We start from the raw sequence: 22,099 nt of genomic DNA, 5'->3' as shown, positions 1-22,099 counted from the left end.
ATGTTTGTTTGCACAATGAGGAAATTGCCTCACAAACACATTTCTCAGAATGTATCCTCATCGTTTAGTCATGCATGACTGTAGTTACTTTCACGTTCCCCTGCTGGAAGCAGGGCACATTTTCTCCAATTTTCAGTGTGAGATTCTGATAGTGATTCTGGAGATAAGACTTACAAAAGTGTGGGGACCCCTCCTATGAGTGGTCCTGCCTAGAGTTTAAACTCAGAATTGTCCACACTGAGCCTCCAGCAATTTGTCAATTGCAGTTTAGGTTTTCCTGCCCTGCTTCCCATGGAGGTTTAGCTTGTGAGTTCTGCTCTGGTAAAATGAGGTTCTTTGTATCCACCTGTTTGTCTCTCCAATTTCGGGGACAGCAGTTTGCCCTCTGACCTCAATTCTCTGATGGAGCTAAGAAGAATTGCTGGTTTTCTGTTTGTTCAATTTTTTACTTGTTGGATGGAGTGACAAATTCTTTACACAATGAACTGGAAATCAAAAGTCTACATGTGCCTTTTTTAATTCCTTTATTTCCCGTGAAGATTTTAGAGATTTTCTGATTGTTTTGAATAATCTTTCTTCATTTTATTCCTAATTCTTTATTATTTCTTTAAAGTTATTAATTTCTACTTTATTTGTAATGATTTGAACCCTCTCATTTACTTGGCTTATTTTTTCCTTTAGCTTACAAAGTTGAACATTTTATTTATGAATTTTCAGACCCTCTTGTTCTTATTAAATGGTTAAAACCCACTGCTTTGGTCACTTATTATGATTTTCTCACTTCCATTGTTGGTGATAACGACTTAATAATTGGTAATGCCATTTTGTTTTTAGTTTACCCTAGTTGTTACATAGTTACATAGAGCTTTTGCTTTAGTCACATTGTAAAAGATTATAATTTTTATAGTTTAGTATTATTTTTACTAACTGATTTTTAAAAAAATTTTTTTTCTATAGGGGTTAAGAACCTGTAGTCTGTCTGATAAATAAATGTTGAAATTACCCAATATTTTTCTGTGTCAAACCACAAAGACATATTTGAAGGATATTATATCAGTGTATTGAAATGGAATCAGTCTTTGCTTTAACAATTTTCTATGACAGATATGATGAAGCTATATATGTACTGTGGTGTCTGAGAACACAAAACAAAAAAATTGCAGAGGCTTAATACATAAAGACTTATTATTTTCTCTCAATTGCTCCACTCTGGTTGGTTGACCCTCTAGGAGTGCTGACTACCATATATAACTCAGGAATGAAGGTATTCCCATCCCATAACTGGGTCTCTGTGATCAGGATTGCCAAGCAAGAGAGACCAAGAAAGTTACACATTGGCTGTTACATGATTGACCTAGAAGTGAGACATCAGTTCTACTCTTTTCCTTAATAGGCAGAATTTGTCGTATGGACTTGCCTTGATGAAAGGGACCTGGGAAACGTAGGGAGACACATAATTATATACTGTGGAGCTATAAAAAGACCAAGAAATACTGTTATTCTAAGATGGAGTGATCTCCACTAGCAGTGTAGAATGTGATATAGCCTGCTTTTTGGTGTAATAATGGGAAATAAAACTGAAAAGAATACAAGTGTTTACTTATTAAGAGTAGAACAAAAAAGGCAGCATTATGGTAGAGATTCTCTGAGTATATATTTTAATGTTATTTCGACTGTTGAGACTCATATTTTATATATGTGTAATAAACAAAAGGAAAAAATTGAAAAACTGAAGCAATGATCTTGTTTGTTGAAAGTACAATATAAAATTAATATATAAACCACTTGAAGTTATTCTAGCAAACAACATTAAAAATAACTTTAAAATGTATATCATCAATTGAAAATATTCAAAAGCTGTTGAAGTTCAGTTGTTTTTCTGTAAAAGTTTAATTTATCCCAATTACTGAAGTCATTGGGTTATTACAGTAATAGTTATAACCCATTATTAAAATACCATTGGATATTTTGCAACTGCAGTCCTTTCTCATAGCACTTCCTCTTAAAAGGAACGAAGAATGCCTCAATAGTGATTCCCTCTTTTTCCTTACTTCATAATAGAATCTGAATATCTATATTAAAGCCTTGAAAATTGTTTTAGTTTGTTTAGATTTGGTTAGAACTCTAAGGCAATAAATCTATAAATTTAGAAACATTAAAAATTGTATAACTGGTAATATTATTCCTTCACTTGGGGCAGCTAGTCAACTGAACATGGGATACTTGGAATAGTAGACTCTCAGGATAATGAACAAAGTCTTTATATAATCTGTTTCTTTCCATAAATATCCTAGGTCACCAGGCATAAAAGCAAATGAATTTTTCTATTGCCATCCTAATCTTGAGCCATTCCTGCATTCATTAATTTCAACTTTTCTGTGAGGTAGTTTCCTGTAGCATCATACTGCAATCTATGCACCTATATTTTATTAGGATCTCTAAAGCTTTATTCATAATTGATATTGGCCTACAGAATGAATCTTTACACATGAATGAAAAATTGTCATAATCAAAACTATAAAATACCCACAAGCTAAAATAAAATGAGAAGGTATGAAAAAAATCTAATTATAGATGTAGATTATTTGAAGCACCCAGCTAACTAGATGTGTTAGCATAGCATAGCAGTTAAATGTACTGCCTTTATCACCAGCCCAGCCAGGTTCACATCCCCACTCTTCAAATTCTCTTCCAGAGAGTGAATTTAGAGAAGTTAACCTTTTTGTGCCTAAACTTTCTTTGTGTTTGCTATCACAATAAATATCAGTGCTTGAGTTATAGATTTGTGAACAACACAGAAATTACCATATGTATCACCTTCACAGTACTGATTTGTACATTGTAAGTGCTCCTTAAAGGTTATGCATTCAAACCCTTCAAAGAGTCTTAAGAAAAAAAGAACCTTTAAATATTTCAAGGTGGGACACAATGGTAATTGAAGAATTTTGGATATCAGTTTACGTGATAAATGTAGCCTAAGCCTTGTGTTTCTATGAGGGATCATCTGGCTCTCACATCTGGAAACTGAAAATATGGCCTCCAGGAATTTAGCAATGAAAGTATTAGTCTTATCTCAGGCCATAGTGAGAATCCTGGGGAGTTTCTTTTTCCTTTACCACTATGTGTTTTTTTATTTCACTGGATGTGTGTCAAGGCCCACAGATTTGATTTTCAAGCGCCTGACTTTAGACAACTTCTTGTCCTTCTGCTCTAAAGGATTCCCTGGACAAAGACAACTTGTCAAAACTTTTCCTCAATGACTTTTGGATGCAAACTTAATTTCTGTGACCACAGAATGGGAAAGGCTGTATCTGTTAGTACTTCATGCCTCTTAAATATCTCCCAGGCCATTGTAATTAGCCCCAGGAACTCCAGGTACACGGTGCTAAAGTCAAAGTGATACCAGCTCAACACAATGTTGACATAAGGGAAGCCATATTGTAGAAAAGAAACTATATTGTAACTTTAAATGACCTCTGACTGACTAGCCCAGACATGCTCTCTAGATTTTGTGGCCCCTCCCAGCTGCTTTAAGATGATAACTTTTGTTCTTTTGAGTTCCTTAGGAATGTGATGACCCCTGGGCAGAGAGCCTATGCTGATAGCCATCATCAATGACACTGAAAGATCAGGGTGTAAGGCATTGCTCCATTCTCTGATGCATATCCAGTAAAACAAAGGACTATGAGGAACTGGGACCAGATGTCTGCCCCACCCAGAGACCTGCCACCTCCCCCACCTGGAGACTGGCCCTGTAAATAATTGGCCTACAGTCTTTGTTCTGTGAGATGGTTCTTTTGGACATGAGTTGACTATCTTCCCTTTTGCTAGCAAGCTGTAATAAAGTCCTTTCTCTCCTACCACTTGCTTCCTGACTCTTGGCATGTCTTGCTGTGGGCAGATAAGCCCACTTGAGCAGTAACAAAAGCTCTGTAAATATCATTTTCCTATGTATGTGACTGGCATATGTCGATGAAAATAATTATAAAAGAAAATTTGGGAGAGTTTATTCTGAGCTGAAATCTGAGGACCATGGCCTGGGGCCTTTCTTCCCAAAGGAAGAAAGGGCACTGAAGAAGTGTGGTACACAGAGTGGTTATATACCCCCAGACAGGATGTTTCACATAGGATTGAAATGTCCCTTTTACAATAGTCGCGAGACTGCTCTGTCGGCACAGCAATTGATGGAAACAGCAGGTAGGTCTTCTGTCTCAGTGAACACAGCAGGGTGGCAGTCTGTTGTCTCCAGCTGAGTGGTCACAGATGAGCACAGCAATCAGTTCCTAGCATAAGGAAAGATGCTTAATCCTTAAAGAAATGCCAATGTTGGGAGTGGGAGGGAAGTTGCACCTTTATCTCAAGGGCCTTTGTTCTTGCCATAGGAAATGTATATACAATGCATGCTCAATGGCCACAGTCAGGTCCTTTTGGAAAAAATAAAGTCAGGCCGAATTAGGTTTATACAAAATGGCTTCCTCATATACTCCAATATATCCTGTTGCTTGCCATTTTTATTTGTCACATGCATAGGAAATTTTTTTTTTAAGAATTTAGAGCTGAGGAGTCACAACAGAGTCAAGGCACAGTCTGGAGGTTGCTGCATTCGGACTCGGTTTGGGGGCATCTCAACTAGATCCGTGTTCACTGGAGTGAGATCACCAGGTCAGGGGTCACTAGTTTTTGCCCTGAGTCTCCTCCCTACACCCACTGCTGCCATTTCCTCTGGCATCACCATAACCCTCTCCTAGGAAGAACTTGGGGGTGTTGATCTCTGGCTGCTGCAGCAACAGGCAACATTGGGCAGGTGGAAGTTGGCCAGGATGCCCAGGGCATAAAGGAGGATGGCATCCATCCACATGACAGGCTGGTAGGCCACATGTACATTGGCAAAGAGGGGCATAAAGGAGATCCAGGTAATAAAGTAGGCCAATATGGCAAAGGTGAGGCTGTGGTGGTGTTGTAGTAGCTGGGCAGGTTCTGCACCATAATGGTGCCCAGGAAGCAAAGGAAAGCCAACTTTGCATTGGTGATGTGCACCAGGCTGAAGCTGATTCAGGAGCACCTGCAGCAATGTACTGGCACCTTTGTGGGCAGCACACCCAAGTGTATCACCACCTCCAGGAGGAAGGCCACCAGGTACCAGGTACGCATTGCTGCCTTCACTGGCGTCGTAAACAGCACTGCCAGCCAGGCCCACAGGTGGCCACCAAGCCGATCTGTTCAGCTTGGCAGCAGCTCCAACTCCATGAAGATCTCAGCCACCTAGAGACCAAGACATCACAAAAGGATTTGGATAGAGAAGATAGAGAAGTTTAGGAGACCAAATGCAGGATAGCATTAAGCAGAAGATGTGGGACCGGGGTCCTCCCACCCTAGAGAAGAGTGCCAACCTGCCCGAATAGAGGCTTAGCAAAAGCCTTTTTGAGCAAGATAACTCAGTTGTGGCCACCAAAGGGATAAGCTCTTCCAAAAGGTAAATTCAGAAAGACAGTGAGTAATATGTTTGGTAGTTTAAACCCAGAGGCAAAAGAAATAACTAGAATGTCTCTTGTACAAATCTAAGATGGTGTCATCCTCTGACAGACCCAAACCCACCTAAAGTGGAGCTGTCTTCACTCATGGTAGAGACTGGGAAACTTTGGAGGGCATCGCATTCACTGGCCTAATCTTAGAGAAGAAACTGTGGCTGATGCATGGACTGCATGCATTGAAGTGAGTCAGGTCAAGGAGGATCTCCAGGTCCAGAGGGCCCAGAGGTGAACATTTCTGGGACTACAGAACTCCCTCCTACTTGAGCAAAGGCAGTGATAAGTGCCACCGCCTGCATCCAACAAGCCACTTCTGAGGGACAGAGATATCTGATCATAGACCGGAGGGTGAGAGAAAAATACAGATACCCCAGAAGAGGGGGAAATTCAAGAATCCCCAACTGTATCTAAAGCATCCCTCTTTCCTTTCCCCCAAGGCACCTGTCATCCCAGCCTAAACCTGGTGCCATGGATGCTGGTGCTCTGGCCTTCCTCAGCCCTGTCCCTAGTTGTACCTTTGGGTGTGTGCCTCTTGACATTAGCCAGGGAGTCCTTCTACTTTTTCTTGGAGGAAAATTTCTCCCAAGAAAAAGCTTCTGTCTAGCCAGTTTTTATTCTAGCATATCCTCTGAAGAAGATGGTCTTTTTCTTATAATCAAGGATGTTATTTTCGAATATGTTATTTTCTCCTAAGGAGGTTGGTATTGTGGGAGCCTAGAATTGGGCACCCCAAGATATGTCTCTTTGGCATGATGATTATTTGAGGCTGGTTACTTTGCAGACAGGAAAGCAACTGTAAAGGAGAATTTACTTACCCTTTGTAAGAGACATTTACATTGTAAAGGAACTCTCCATCTGTAAAGATATCTCCCTCTCTACCAGGAAGAAGAGGGGATGACCTTATCTCTAGAAACTCTTAGTCAATGGGGAAGGCAAGGACTTAAATCTGCATTTGTTTATTGTGCTTGTCTAGTAACCTCTTGTAACTGACTCCGCCCACTCCCAACATCCTCCTTTGTCTTTAGCTGGATATGATGTATGGGGTGGTGGTTTCAGCCATTTTGGTGAGTTGCTCAGCTTGCAGCTTGCCTGAGCAACTCCCATGCATACATTGACAAATAGAAATGGAAAGCAATAGGATATATTGGAGTGCATGAGGCAGCCATTTGGTGTTAACCTAATTCAGCCTCACTTTGCTTTTTTCCAAAAGGGCCTAACTGTGGCCACTGAGCATACACTGTATATCTGCTTTAAAACATTTACTATGGCAAGAACAAAGGCCCTTGAGATAAAGGTGCAACTTCCCTCCCCCTCCCAACATTGGCATTTCTTTAAGGATTAAGCATCTTTCCTTATGCTAGGAACTGATTGCTGTGCTCACCTGTGGCCACCCAGCTCGAGACAATAGACTTGCCTCCTGCTACACGCTCCAAGATAGCAGATCACTCACTACCTGCTGTGTCCATCAAGCGCTGTGTTGACAGGGCAATCTTGTGACTATTGTGGGAGAGACATTTCAATCATATGTGAAACATCCTGTTTGGGGGTATATAATCACTCTGTGCACCCTACTTCTTCAGTGCCCTTTCTTCCTTTGGGAAGAAAGGCCGCAGGCCATGGTCCTCATAAAGCTTTGTTTAATTTTCTCTTGCTATTCTGTCTCATGTGAATTTAATTCGTTCTCCAGGCAGACGAACCCACATTGGGTAGAGGAAATGTCTTCCTCCCCTACAGTGTCTTCTGCCTGTTCCAGTTTAGGGTATCGATTAAAAATATCCAGTCTTGAGGAAGCCCATCCCTATGTCCCCACATGGTTGATCCCTCCTGGGACTGGTCACAGTTTCTTACTACCTGTGGGCCTGGGGAGATGGAGTCCCCCAAATAGTCCAGAATCAGGCAAATCATCAACTGATGGAGTTACTAAAACAAAGTATGTCTGTTCCAAAGGTTCCCAAATAGAAAGTGGGTCAGTTACATGTGATAAAGCATTACTGATGGCAATAACATCTCAGCTAAGCAGAGAACACAGCATGGGCCCTGAGAACAGCTCAAGATGTTTACTGAGCTAGCAGAAATATCCATCAGATAATAGGCAAAGCTGCTCTTTCTTAGTTACTAAATGACCTTCCTGCAGCTGAGGAAACACCAGCCCTGCAGGGAGAAAATGTGGAGACAAAGGTTCAGTTGCATGTTTGTGAGCTCCAGTGAGACACCAGGAGCTTGCTTCTCCTCTTTCAGTATTGCTGCCTTTATTGTACATTAAATTTCCACATTTTTTTTAATTCCTTTGGTCTCCCAGTCTATTCATAAATCAATACCATGCTGTTTTAATTTCTAATTCTTCATGGTATATTTTTGGGGATGTCACTCAATTATTCTCTTCAGAGTTTTTATGAATATTATTCTTTATACTTCTCTGCAATAAAATTTCTACCTGTGCAACATAATCAGATGATATCTGTATTTGGGCCAAACTCAATTTATAAATTGATTAAAGGATGGGTGACTTCTTGATATTGTTCAGTCTTCCTACTCATCACATTTGATGACTCAAAATGTGTCATCATTTTTCATTTGTACAAATCTATTTTCATGTTTTTCATAAATATTTTACACCAATTCCTTACTGATTGAACTTTTTAAAATACAATTTTCTCTGGAATTCTGCCAAAGTCTTTTTTGCATCTAGGAACATGATCACATGACATTCTCATTAATTCTATAAATGTGATTAATTGCATTAATGGATTTCTCATGTTAATCAATTCCCATGTAATTAATGCTGAAACACAGTTACATTCCTTCCATAAAGGATGATTGATTATGATATAATATTTTAATGTATTGATGCAATGGTTTCCAATATTTAATATTTTTACCTTTATATTCACATATCCTATTTGTATCAATCTGGGCAAAATCTGGTATCACACTTACATACCTTTCCTACAATAAATTTGGAAGATTATCTACTTTATAACTCTTGAATAGTTTAAGTAGCGTTGGCTTATCAATCAGTTTATCATTAGAATTTCCCTCTGGAGGATATGAAATTATATGTGTGAGGGAACTCTTTATAAATGTATCTGTTTCGTCTGTAAATATTGTTCAGTTTAGAACATCTATTTCTATGGGGGTAAATATTGATAAACATTCCTATAATAGGTATCATCTGCATTTGCACATGATAAATTGCATGCAATTTCTGTTTTTATATCAATGTCTGACTTCAAGTTCTTCCTTGCACTCTAACCTGCTGACAAATACTTCTCAAGCTCTTTGTGTGATACTATTTCTCTGTTGATAATTAAATGATAGTTCTCAGGAATTTGTAGATTAACAGAAAATTAAATTTTCAGCAGAACATCATCTCAGGGTAACATGGAATCTGGTAAGGCACATGTGCTTTGCTGTCAGTCCCTCATAGCTCAGACCTCAGCATTGTCTACTCTATCCATGTGAGCCTTTATCTGCCTCCATGGATCAATGAAAAGAAGAAACTCTTCCAAGCACTCTAAGCTGTATCTCTGGAGATGCTCACTAGAAAGTTGTGATTGTTTGTGGTAATTAGTAGTGGGGCCAAAGTTTTTCAAAAATTTTCTCAATCCCCCAAGTATCTCCTGTCATTGATGCTGCAGGTGAAATGATAATGGCAGTTCTGTGGGGAGGTGAGGTCACAGTATCATAAACCCGTATCCCACATTTGGCTGCTGTCTCTCACACGCTCATGGGCTTTCATGACCTAGTATTTTCTATTTCAGTTTTGGAAGCAGAGTCTATAAAGGAAGTATATCAGAAGACAAGTAAGTGCTCTTGTCTGGAAAAGGGTTCTTCTGGGGCAAAAAGTGATCCAGTGCCAAGGCCATGCAGGAAGGAGGAAATAATTACTTAGTCATGAGCTGAACTTGTGGAGAGAAAATGGAGGTCCAAGATGATAAACCAATCCCTAACTGCTTCTAATTTATTTTAACACAATCCTCATTGATTGTGGTTATTGGTTTTTGATGTATGCAGCAATGAAATCTATTTCTCTAAAGTTCTCTAGTCTGGAAATTAATCTGCTAGCTGTTCTATCTTCCCTATAAAAATCATGGACAACATTTTCACAATTTGTAGAGATATTTGTCAAATACCTTAGTGCCTGTATATGGTGTAGGTAATTAAGTGACATATTCTGTCTGGAAATAGTGGATATGTTTTTTTCAACCAATCTAGGCATAGTACATACTTAATGGAGACAGTGATTGTCTGATAACAGACAGCATCTTGTATGTGTTGATTATGGTGAGACTTTTTCCTCTTGAAGTCACAGAAGGAGCATTCAAGGAGAGGTAGCTCAGTGACCTGTAGGTTTTCATATTAAGAAAAAGTCATAGACTTTGGCATTTTCAGAATTAAATCATTTGTGGTTTTTTTCTGGTTTCAAAAATGTCCTAATGTCATTCCCAGATTCAGTACTCATCTTAGTACTGGGGATTAGTGAGTCAATGTATACAGCGTTACAATTATACAAGAAAGATAACTTCTAGGGTTTTGTACAATATCGTGCCTAGATGTTGACAATCTGGTGCTGTTCACTGAAAAATTTGTTAAAAAGTTAGACATTAAGTATTCTTACCATAAAAAAAGTGAAGGGACACAAGGGCACTTTCAGAGGTGGTGAATATGCTAATACCTTGATTGTAGCAATGGTATCACATTTACATATGTCCAAACTTAGCAAATTGTATACTTAAAATACAGTTTTTTCTATATCAATTATACTTGAACGAAGCTGTACATAAAAGACTAGTAGCCACTGATTAGTCTTCAAAATGGAGTCAATTTAATTTTCAAGAGGCAACTTTACATTTAATTAATTAGCAAAGTTAGTCTATATCAAAGTATGTTTTAAGGGAAAGTTGTTTTAAATATGTTGACTAAGTAGAAATACTAGCAATCTTTTTTATATAAATGAACTTTAGTAACATTGTCCAAAATAAAAAAAATACAGTGCCTACTAAATGTTTTTTGCTTGTTTATACAGTGTTCTTTGATTATAAATAAACAGGTCCCAAGGAGTTTTTGGTTTTTGTTCGTTTGTTTATAGCCTGAAAAATTTTACTCCTTTTCACTATTAGCATACTTTTTGGTCACTAAGCATCACAAGAAGTGTAGCATCACTGCAAGCAATGAAAGAAATTCTGTGTTGTACAAATGACAAAGAACCCCCAACAGAAGCAGTGGTTCAGCCAGTACAAGAACTCTACAACAGTGGGCCACTGGTGGCAATGAAGGCTGACCTATAGCTGATAGACATTGAGGGAAAAAATCTGCAAAAGGATAACTTTTCTTCTTTTCAGTTTTAATATATATGACTATCCACATTCGACTTTTTTTTATTATCAGTGCTCACATATTATTTTAAAAGTCAGTATTTTTCTAAAATAAAATAAATTTTTTCAGTGATCAAATTTGCCTACCTCCAGTTTCACTTTTTTTTTTTAAAGTCACGAGGTTTATTAATTACAGATCCAAGAACACGGATGTAATGTGCCAGGGGAAGGCAGGCCTCTGTCCCAGGTCATGAGCCAGCAGGAGACAGAGAGCAGGGTATCAGGTACCTGTTACTCATAAGGTGGTAGGGTGGAGGTCACTAACTTTTCTCAGGCTGAACGCTGAGTGGTCATTTTAAACAGTGCCTAGGATAAGCGAAGGGGAAATGAGGCGGGCGTCCTGAACTCAGATCCTTATCTCAATGTCCAGACTCGATGTGAGCAGAGTTGTCGAGTTGTCATACTGTAAAATGCCTTGGCAGCAACTCAAAATGGCTGTATTTCTCATCACAGGGCTGAGTTGTGGTCCCCCAAAATTCACGTGTTGAAGACCACTCCAGTAGCTGCACCCTGGAGTCCATGAGAGTCAGAGAATCCACTCTCAGGAAACACTTCTAGGTTCAAAGCAGAGTGTTATTCTTTCCAAGCCTGAGAGCTCTTTGATACAAGGGAGTGCATAGAGACCTGGGCCCCAGTCAGAAAATAAACGTACCGGGAAATAGGGCCTTTGAAGAGGTAATTAAGTTAAAATTAGGTCATTAGAATAGGCACTAACCCAATCCAACAGGTGCCTTACAAGAAACAATTAGGACACACACAGACACTAAGGGCACATGTGCACAGAGGGATGACCAAGGGAAGAGGCAGCAAGGGGGCTGCCATCTGCAAACCGAGGAGAGAGGCCTCAGAGGAAAGCAACACTGCCAGCATCTTCATTTTGGATTTCCAGCCTCCAGAACCATGAGAAAATAAATGTCTGTTGTTTAAGGCACCCAGTTTTTGGTAATTTGTCATGACAGCTCTAGAAAATGAATACAATTACCCATGCACCCATGGGTGAGCATTTGTAGAATTTTTAAAATTTTGTTCCTAGTTACAGTATTCACTTTTAGCAATAAAGCTGCTATTGCTATGAACATTCAAGTACAAATATTTCTATGGACACACATCTTTATTCCTCTTTTTTCTTTTTTTAAGTTAAATTTTTATTGAGTTGATAGTTTACAGTCTTGTGAAATTTCAGTTGTACATTATTGTTTGTCAGTCGTGTTGTAGGTGCACCCCTTCACCCTTTGTGCCCACCCCCTACCACCACCTTCCCCCAGGTAGCCACTAATCTGTTCTCTTTGTCTACATGTTTAAATTCCTCATGTGAGTGGAGTCATACAGAGATTGTCCTTCTCTATGTGGCTTATTTCACTTAACATAATTCCCTGAAGTTCCATCCATGCCATTTCGAATGGGATGATTTTATTCTTTTTTATGGCTGAGTAGTATTCCATTGTACATATATACCACATCTTCTTTATCCAATCATCAGTTGATGGGCACTTAGGTTGCTTCCACATCCTGGGTATTGTGAATAGTGCTGCAATGAACATATGGGTCCATATGTTACTTTGGATTGTTGATTTCAAGTTGTTTGGGTAGATACCCAGTAGTGGGATAGCTGGGTCATATGGTAGTTCTACTTTTAGCTTTTTGAGGAATCTCCATACTGTTTTCCATAGTGGCTGCACCAGTTTGCATTCCCACCAGCAGTGTATGAGGGTTCCTTTTTCTCCACAGCCTCTCCAACATTTGTTACGTTTTGTTTTGGTTATTTTTGTCATTCTAATGGGTGTAAGGTGATATCTTAGTGTAGTTTTGATTTGCAGTTCCCTGATGATCAGTGATGATGAACATCTTTTCATGTGCCTATTGGCCATCTATATATCTTCTTTGGAGAAATGTCTGTTCATGTCTTCTGCCCATTTTTTGTTTGTTGAGTTGTGTGAGTTCTTTATATATTATGGATATTAACCCTTTGTCGGATGTATGACTTGCAAATCTTTTTCCCAGTTGGTGGCTTGTGTTTTTGTTTCAATCCTGTTTTCCCTTGCCTTGTAGAAACTCTTTAGTCTGATGAAGTCCCATTCGTTTATTCTTTCTATTGTTTCCCGTCTCTGAAAAGACATGATATCCGAAAAGATCCTTTTAAGATTGATGTCAAAGAGTGTACTGCCTACATTTTCTTCTGGAAGCCTTATGGTTTCAGGTCTTACCTTTAGGCCTGTGATCCATTTTGAGTTTATTTTTGTGAATGGTGAAAAAGAATGGTCAATTTTCATTCTTTTACATGTGGCTTTCCAGTTTTCCCAGCACCATTTGTTGAAAAGATTTTCTTTTCTCCATTGTATGCCCTCTGCTCCTTTGTCAAATATTAGGTGTCCATAGACATGTGGTTTAATTTCTGGGCTTTCAATTCTGTTCCCTTGATCTGTGCACCTGTTTTTGTACCAGTACCATGCTGTTTTGATTACTGTAGCTTTGTAGTATGTTTTGAAGTCAGGGATTGTGATGCCTCCAGCTTTGTTCTTTTTTCTCAGGATTGCTTTAGCAATTTGCGGTCTTTTGTTACCCCATATGAATTTTAAGATTCTTTGTTCTATTTCTATAAAGAATGTCATTGGGATTCTGATTGGGATAGCATTGAATCTGTAGATTCCTTTAGGTAGTATGGACATTTTAACTGTTTATTCATTCACTCCAGGTACATGGAATGTCTTTCCATCTCTTTATGTTGTCATCCATTTCTTTCAGAAAAGCCTTGTAGTTTTCATTGTACAGGTCTTTCACTTCCTGAGTTAAATTCACCCCAAAGTATTTTATTCTTTTTGTTGTGATTGTGAATGGTATTGTGTTCTTGAGTTCTTTTTCTGCTAGTTCGTTATTAGAGTATAGCCATGCTACGGATGTATGTAAGTTGACTTTATACCCTGCAACTTTCCTGTAGTTGTTGATTATTTCTAAAAGTTTTCCAATGGATTCTTTGGGGTTTTCTATATATAAGATCATGTCATCTGCAAACAGCAAGAGTTTCACTTCTTCCCTCCCTGTTTGGATTCCTTTTATTCCTTTCTCTTGCCTAATTGCTCTGGCCAAAACCTCCAGTACTAGGTTAAGTAAGAGTGGTGATAGAGGTCATCCTTGTCTTGTTGCTGTTTTCAGGGGGATGGCCCTCAGTTTTTGCCGATTGAATATGATGTTGGCTGTGGGTTTGTCATATATGGCCTTTATTATGTTGAGGTACTTTCCTTCTATCCCCATTTTGTTCAGAGTTTTTATCATAAATGGCTGTTGGATCTTGTCAAATGCTTTCTCTGCATCTTTTGAGATGATCTTGTGGTTTTTATTCCTCAATTTGTTGATTTGGTGTATCACATTGATTGATTTTTGGATGTTGAGCCACACCTGTGACACTGGTATGAATCCCACTTGATCATGATATATGACCCTTTTGTTGAATTGCTGAATTCGGGTTGCCAAAATTTTGTTGAGAATTTTTGCATCTATGTTCATCAGTGATATTGGCCTGTAGTTCTCCTTTTTTGTGCTGTCCTTGTCAGGCTTTGGTATCAGCGTGATGTTGGCCTCGTAGAATGTGTTTAGGAACTGTTTCATCCTCCCTAAATTTTTGGAACAGCTTGAAAAGGATAGGTATTAAATCCTCTCTGAAAGTTTGGTAGAATTCCCTAGGATAGTTGTAGTCCTGGGATTTTATTCTTTGGGATGCTTTTGATTGCTGTTTCAATCTCTTTCCTTGTGATTGGTCTGTTCAGATTGTCTGCTGCTTCTTGAATTAGCTTTGGGAAATTGTAAGAGTCTAAGAATTTATCCATATCCTCTAGGTTACCCATTTTGTTGGCATATAGTTTTTTGTAGTAGTGTCTTATAATCTGTTGTATTTCTGCAGAGTCTGTTGTTATTTCTCCTCTTTCATTTCTGATGTTGTTTATTTGAGCTTTGTCTCTGTTTTCCTTTGTAAGTCTGGCTAGGGGTTTGTCAATTTTATTTATCTTCCCAAAGAACCAGCTCTTTGTTTCATTGATCCTTTCTACTGCCTTTTTTGTTTCAATAGGATTTATTTCTGTTCTGATTTTTATTATTTCTATCCTTCTGCTGTCTTTGGGCTTTGTTTGTTCTTCTATCTCTAATTCAGTTAGGTATAGTTTGAGATTGCTTATTTGTGATTTTTCAAGTTTGTTAAGGTGTGCTTGTATTGTGATGAATTCCTCTCTTAATACAGCTTTTGCTGTATCCCATATGAGTTGGTATGGCATGTTATCGTTTTCATTTGTCTCCAGGTGTTTTTTTATTTCTTCTTTAATTTCTTCAATGATCCATTGCCTGTTCAATATCACATTGTTTAGTCTCCACATCTTTGTGCCTTTCTCAGCTTTTTTCTTGTAATTAATTTCTAGCTTTATTGCATTATGATCAGAGAAGATGCTTGTTATTATTTCAATTTTTTTTAATTTATAGAGTCTTGCCTTGTTTCCCAACATATGGTCTATCCTTGAGAATGTTCCGTGCACACTTGAGAAGAATGTGTATTCTGCTGTTTTTGGATGGAGTGTTCTATATATGTCTATTAAGTCCAAATGTTCTAGCTTTTTGTTTAGCTCCACTGTTTCCTTGTTGATTTTCTGTCTGGATGATCTGTCCATTGATGTGAGTGGGGTGTTGAGGTCCCCTACTATTATTGTGTTATTTTTGATACCCTCTTTTAGGTTTGTTAATAGTGGCCTTATGAACATTGGTGCTCCTGTGTTGGGTGCATCGATATTTATAAGTGTTATTTCTTCTTGATGAAGTGCCCCTTTGATCATTATATATTGGCCCTCTATGTCTCTCTTTACCTGCCTGATCTTGAAATCTGCTTTGTCTGGTATAAGTATTGTGACACCTGCTTTCTTTTGTTTGCCATTAGCTTGGAGTATCGTCTTCTGCCCCTTCACTCTGAGCCTGTCTTTGTCCTTGGAGCTGAGGTGTGTTTCCTGGAGGCAATAAATTGTTGGATCTTGTTCTTTAATCCATCTTGCCACTTTGTCTCTTTTTATTGGAGAGTTCAATCCATTTACGTTGAGGGTGATTATTTACATGAGGGCTTAATGCTGTCAATCTGTCGCTCATTTTCCGGTTTTCCTGCATTTCCTTTGTTTCTCGTCCTGTGTGTTTTGGCCTACCCATGGACTTCTGCAATTTCTTATGCTGGGTTTCTTAGTTTTTTCCTTATTTATGTTTTGTGTCTCTGTTCTGTTTTTTAGTTTAGTGGCTACCATGAAGTTTGTATTCAGAATCTCGTGCATAACATAGTCCATTTTCTGGTGGCCTCTTATTTCCTTAGCCTAAACTGGTTCAGTCCCTTTCCTCCTCCCCTACTAAGTTATTATTTTCATCTCTTATTCCAACTTGTGGTGTGAGTTTGTGGTTAGAATGATAAGATTGTCTTTGTCTTTGGTGATTTCCTTCCCTTTATCCTAATGCTATAGTTGAATATTTGCTATCCTATTCCGATTCTATCTATTTGTCTCCTTACTCTGTGCTTTGTGACCCCTTTCTCCCTTTTTTTCTTTTTTCAGGTATGAGGGCCTTCTTGAGGATTTCCTGTAGAGGGGGGTCTCATGGCTATGAAATCCCTTAGCTTTTGTTTGTCTAGGAAAGATTTAATTTCTCCCTCATATCTGAAGGATATTTTTGCTGGATAGAGTATTCTTGGCTGAAGATTTTATCCTTTAAAGTTTTGAATATGTCATTCCAAGCTCTCCTAGCTTGTAAGGTTTCTGCAGAGAAATCTGCTGAAAGTCTGATAGGGGTTCCTTTGTAGGTTATTTTCCTCTGCCTTGCTGCCCTGAGTATTCTTGCTTTGTCATTCATTTTTGCCATTTTTACTACTATATACCTTGCAGTAAGTCTTTTTACATTGGCATATCTAGGAGATCTAAAAGCTTCCTCCACACACATTTCTCTCTCATTCCCTAGATTTAGGAAGTTCTCTGCTATTATTTCTTTGAGCACGCTTTCTGCTCCATTTTCCTTTTCCACACCCTCAGGTATACTGATAATCCTTAAGTTGCATTTTCTCATTGAGTCGGCTATTTCTCCGAGATTTTCTTCCATTCTTTCTAGTCTTAATTCTCTTTCTTCCTCTGTCTAGAGCCATTCAACCTGTCTATCTTCAATTACACTAATTTGCTCCTCTGCGGTGTCCACACGGGCATTCAGGGAATCTGTATTCTGTTTTATCTGATCCATTGTATTTTTCATCTCTAGTATTTCTGATTGATTCTTCTTTATAGTTTCCATCTCTTTTGTGAAGTAACTCCAGAACTCATTGACTTGTTTCTCTATATTTCCCTTTACCTCATTGAGTTTTTTGATGATAGCTATTCTGAATTCATTGTCATTTAGTTTACCTATTTACAAGTCCTCAGGATATAATTGTGTTTTTATTGTTTCCCTTCTGGTCTGGAGCTTTTATAAGTTGCTGGATGGTAGAAGAATGGTTTTTGCGCATAGTGCTATTATTTGGTTGCAGTTACAGGCTGTCGCCACTAGATGGGGGTTGAGAGCTGTGTATTCTGAGCCCTCTGCCTTAGCTGAGATGGTAGCACACAGCACGGGTTGGGGGAGGGGTGTCACTTTCTCTTGTGTGCTGACCTGGGTTTCCTGATCAGCTCTCTCTCTCTGGTTTCCTGGGGCTTTGTCTTGATGGGGTCCCCCCATGCAAAAGCTTTCACCCCATTAGAGGGCTTCCAACTGGGCTTCACAGGGCCGTGGGTGTCCTGGATGATCCCCCGAACATGTGGCCCCTCCCCCACACCTTCTCTCATGGAGCATCCCATGGCAGCAATCCCAGTTTTAGGGGAGTGAGCCAAGTTCTCTCTTACCCCATTCCAGCTCCTCTGAGGGGGGCTCCAGCCTGTCTGCCCTCCGTTGTTTGGCTGCTGTGGGTCTCTGAGGATTTCTGTGCTATTAAGGTATTTTTGTTGGAATATGGTTGCTCCTTTTTGTTGTATGTTGGAGGGGAGACCTCAGTCCCAGGCAAGCTCACTCCACCATGACACTGACATCACTCTCAGTTTCACTTTTCTACAACAGAATTTTGTTTTAATAACTTTAACAATTCTGACATTGAAATACTTACATTTGATTTTCTCCTTGGATAAAAAATAAAAATTTCCTCTATACTTAACGTTAATTTAGTTTCTCCTCTGTAATATTTTACCTCCTACTGGTGTTTTGTGTCCCCTTGATTAGCACACAGTCATGGTATTGTTCCTTCTTGGTTAAGATGGAGTCTCTCTTTTAATTCCAACCTGGAAACATTGGTGAATTCAATAAATTCCATTTGGAATTACTCTTTTAGGATTATACTAATGTCAGAGCATCTATATTCTGCCTTGATCTCTGAATCAGTAAAGGTGATATATGCCTATAAAATAAGCAGATTTAAATTAAAAATTCTGACAATCATGATTTTTAAAAAAATACAACCATTGCTTTTTTAAAAATGATGAGATGTAAATAAAACATAACATGTCTAAAGTATTAGAAAAACACCTATGTCTGTAGTTGAGAAAGCATAGCTGTTAACCACATTATCAATACCTAACTCTGCCCCTTACAAGAAGGCACAATGTAGCCTTCCTGGGCCTCAGATCTCCTTAACCTGTAAAATGAGAATAATAAAGCACTTCATATAATTTTAAAAGTTATATGTAAAAAAACCTATTTATACTCTTACAGTGGGGATATATATTTTTTTCTTTATTTCTATAGCAAAACTCTAAGAGAAAGGAAAATAGGCTTTATAAGAAATGTATGGGTTGGAAACAATGGTAAATAGACAGTAGTGAATTTCACTTGCTACGATAAAACAGGTTTCTTCAGAACCTCTCACTCTGGGAATATTCGTTACTAGAAAATGACAAATGGCCTCCATGGATTATCTGCCATGGAGATAGGAATGATCTTATCTCAGACCATAGTTAGATTGCTGGGAAATTTCTTTTGTTACCATTATAACTTCCTTTTTTGCCAGATGCACATTAAGATTCACAGATTTGATCCTCAAGCATCTGAATGTAGCCAACTCCTTGGCCATCTTCACTAAAGGAGTCTGGCAGAAAATTGCCACATTGAGAAGGAAACACTTCAGAGATATTGAATGCAAACTTGTTTTCCATTTTCACAGAGTGGTCAGAGGTGGGTGCATTGGCACCACTAGCCTGTCGAGTATCTTCCAGGTCATCGTGATCAGCCCCAGGAACTCCAGATGGGCATAGCTGAATCTGTGAGCTCCCAAATACAGTGGGCATTCCATCAACCTGTACTGGACCCTAAACATGCTGGATCCATACCACTTTTCCTTTGTTTGTGACTGGCAAGTAGAACAGCAAAATCATCATGAAAGAAGAGAATTTGGGGTACTGTTCTGTGGTAGTTACTAATATAATTTCATCACTCTATACAACATTGTCATCCTATGATGTTCTGTGTTTGGGATTTGTGATGTAGGCCAGGGGCTCCATGGTTTTCATCCTGTGCAGGCAGAAGCAGTGGGTCCAGCACATTCATAAAAATAATCTCTGCCTCAATCCTCCCCTGAGTCCAGAGTCATGCAAAGCACCCTTGTCCTAGTGAGCAACTTTGCATCATTTTACACCCTTTCTTCCATCTTTTTGTTGTATTTACTCTTTTTCATAATCCCAGTTGGTGGCTGGTGAATACCTCTGCACTAATCCTTGCTTGTTTTCCTAAAGTCAGCCCCTTTGTTCTCCTGAGCTGTAACCCCAGAATGCCCAGGCTCAGCTCTGCCTGCTATGGAAAGAGTACACAGTTGCCTAAGCTGGTGAGATAGCTCTACATTTTATGTTTTTTACAATGTACAGTCATTTATGTCTTCCCCTCAGAGTTTGGGGGGTGGGGGAGGATATTTATTCATATAATTCTGCTTAATACATTTACTTTTATACAAGACTAAATTTAAAACTATAACATTTTAAATTATAGTAATATATTAATAAATTGTAAATTAAGAGAATCTTCATATTTTCTTTAAAATCATTTATCAAATGTTAACCTGCAGATTACTTGGAAAATTAAAGATGCAAATTGCCATAAATCTGGCATCCCAATTAAGTTCTGATTTTTAAAAGTATATAAAATATCCCTCAAATTATCCCAAGTTCCACTGAAGAAAATTTTATTTTACCCTTTTTGTAAGTTATTAAGTTTACAACCTGCTAAACATTTTAGCCAAATGTGGAAAAACTGCCTGGAGATGCAAAGCATAACAAAATAATTACATGAAAAGAATAAACAAAAATACCCATTAAAACAAAGTTATTGTAACTGACAGCACTTAAAATTGGTAATTTTTTTTAAGTTGCATAGCTGCAAGATAATTCATTGCTAATTAGCTGTTTATCAGTTTGATTTAAGAGGAAACAATATGCTTAATAAGTTGCGATAATTAAAATGTAATTAAATAACTTGAATTACTCTTTTGACTGCATTCTGATAATGTTAAACCTTTAATTTAAAAATATTAACGTATCAACTTTGACAAGTCTGTTTTCTACACTTGGGGGAAAAATTAAAAGAACTTGGGATTATGGTTTACATTCAGAGAATGTTTTACTACTTAATTACATTTCTTGGTTTCACATTTAAGACTTTATAAGAAGTAAATTATGTGATGTCCCAATTTAAGAATAGATGAACACCTGACCTTGAGGGTATTATGCCAAGCAAAATAAGTCACATGGAGAAAACCAAATACCATATGATTTCACTCATATGTGGAAGTTAAAACAAGGACAAACAAACAGATATAGAGAATAGATTGGTGCTTACCAGAGGGGAAGGGGTTGGGGGAGGGCAAAAGGGGTAAAGGGGCACAGGTGTATGGTGACAGATGGAAACTAGACTTTTGGTGGTGAACACAATGTAGTCTATACCGAAGTTGAAATATAATTATGAAAGCCTGAAATTTATACAATGTTATAAACAAATATGACCTCAATAATAATTTAAAAAATAGATAAATTCAGAAACATCGTGTTGGGGAAAATAAAGAGACCCCAAGCTAAAACCCAAAACAAATCAAAATATAACTAGTTGCACAACTCTGGAGGACTTAACAAAAATAAATCAACTTTTAAATCAGTTAACTTTGGTGTCTGAATACAAAATGTTTATCAATAGACCTATGTAGATGACTGTTAAGGGATGTGCAGCATTTTCAAAATGCCTGTGTGTCCTTTCTATGCACGTTTCATAGACTGAGTTCTGTAGTAATTTTCCCCTCTTCAGCAGGATATTTTTTTCTGTATGATTGTCCATCTCCACACCACATCACCAAACCCAGACTTTTGGCTGAGTATGCCTACATTTTTGTTTTTGTTTTTTTTCAGAGACAGATCCTCATATCCCCTCGGTTTTTCAAGCATCTTTAAAAGAGAAGAAAACCTGTAAAACAGGAAGCTTATGCTTAATCTGAAGGATACTCAGGGCAAGATCTCTTCAAACCATTCATCTGTGCAGCCTTTAAGATGTATGCATAGATAAGGCAGCTGTTCTTGAGTATCTCCCTGCTGTATTTCTTCAAGGCATATTGCACATTTGCCAGCATCTTTACTCAGTTCATTCTCATTATAGGTTATTCTTGGCTTTGGTAAACACATCACAAGATGCAAATCCATTTTATCTGAAGATACAATTTTGTATTTTAAGCATATGGGGCACTTAAATCTTCTAAATATGTGTGGCCAGGTGAGCTGCTAAAGAGCCCATCACCAGGCAAGGCCTGCCAGCCAGTCCTTGCCACCACCACCAGCAACATCAGAGCTGCTGTGGACCGAGTCCTGGAAACCATACTGCAACATATTGGTTCTTATGGTTTCAAATGTAACACCTCTAATAAAGAAGCTCCTCTCTGAATCAGGCAACTTGGTATGTCTGTTTAAAATTGAAGAAAGAGATGGAAGAGCTTTCTCTCTGAGTTTGCAGTGTGATGTAAAATGTTACTCATATCTTACCAAGTTACCATCACTGGCAATATTTTTGTACAATGCTTGGGAGACATTTATACTGAAATAATTACTTATTATTTGTATTAATTCAAATTTGACCAAATGTCTAGTACTTTATCTGTCAACCATAATCTATGGGAACCTTGGTTCATTCCTGTTCAGGCTTATACCCTTT

At 38.2% G+C, this 22,099-nt stretch overlaps 1 pseudogene; it reads left to right on the top strand.

Annotated features, from left to right (window-relative positions):
* The first annotated feature begins 3,032 nt into the window (after positions 1-3,032).
* LOC139039802 (vomeronasal type-1 receptor 3-like) lies at positions 3,033-19,748 on the top strand (annotated as a pseudogene).
* The last annotated feature ends 2,351 nt before the right edge of the window (positions 19,749-22,099 follow it).

The sequence above is a fragment of the Equus asinus genome, chromosome 12 (assembly GCF_041296235.1).
Source record: "Equus asinus isolate D_3611 breed Donkey chromosome 12, EquAss-T2T_v2, whole genome shotgun sequence".
Classification (NCBI taxonomy): domain Eukaryota; kingdom Metazoa; phylum Chordata; class Mammalia; order Perissodactyla; family Equidae; genus Equus; species Equus asinus.
This window is presented reverse-complemented; position numbering and strand designations above follow the sequence as displayed.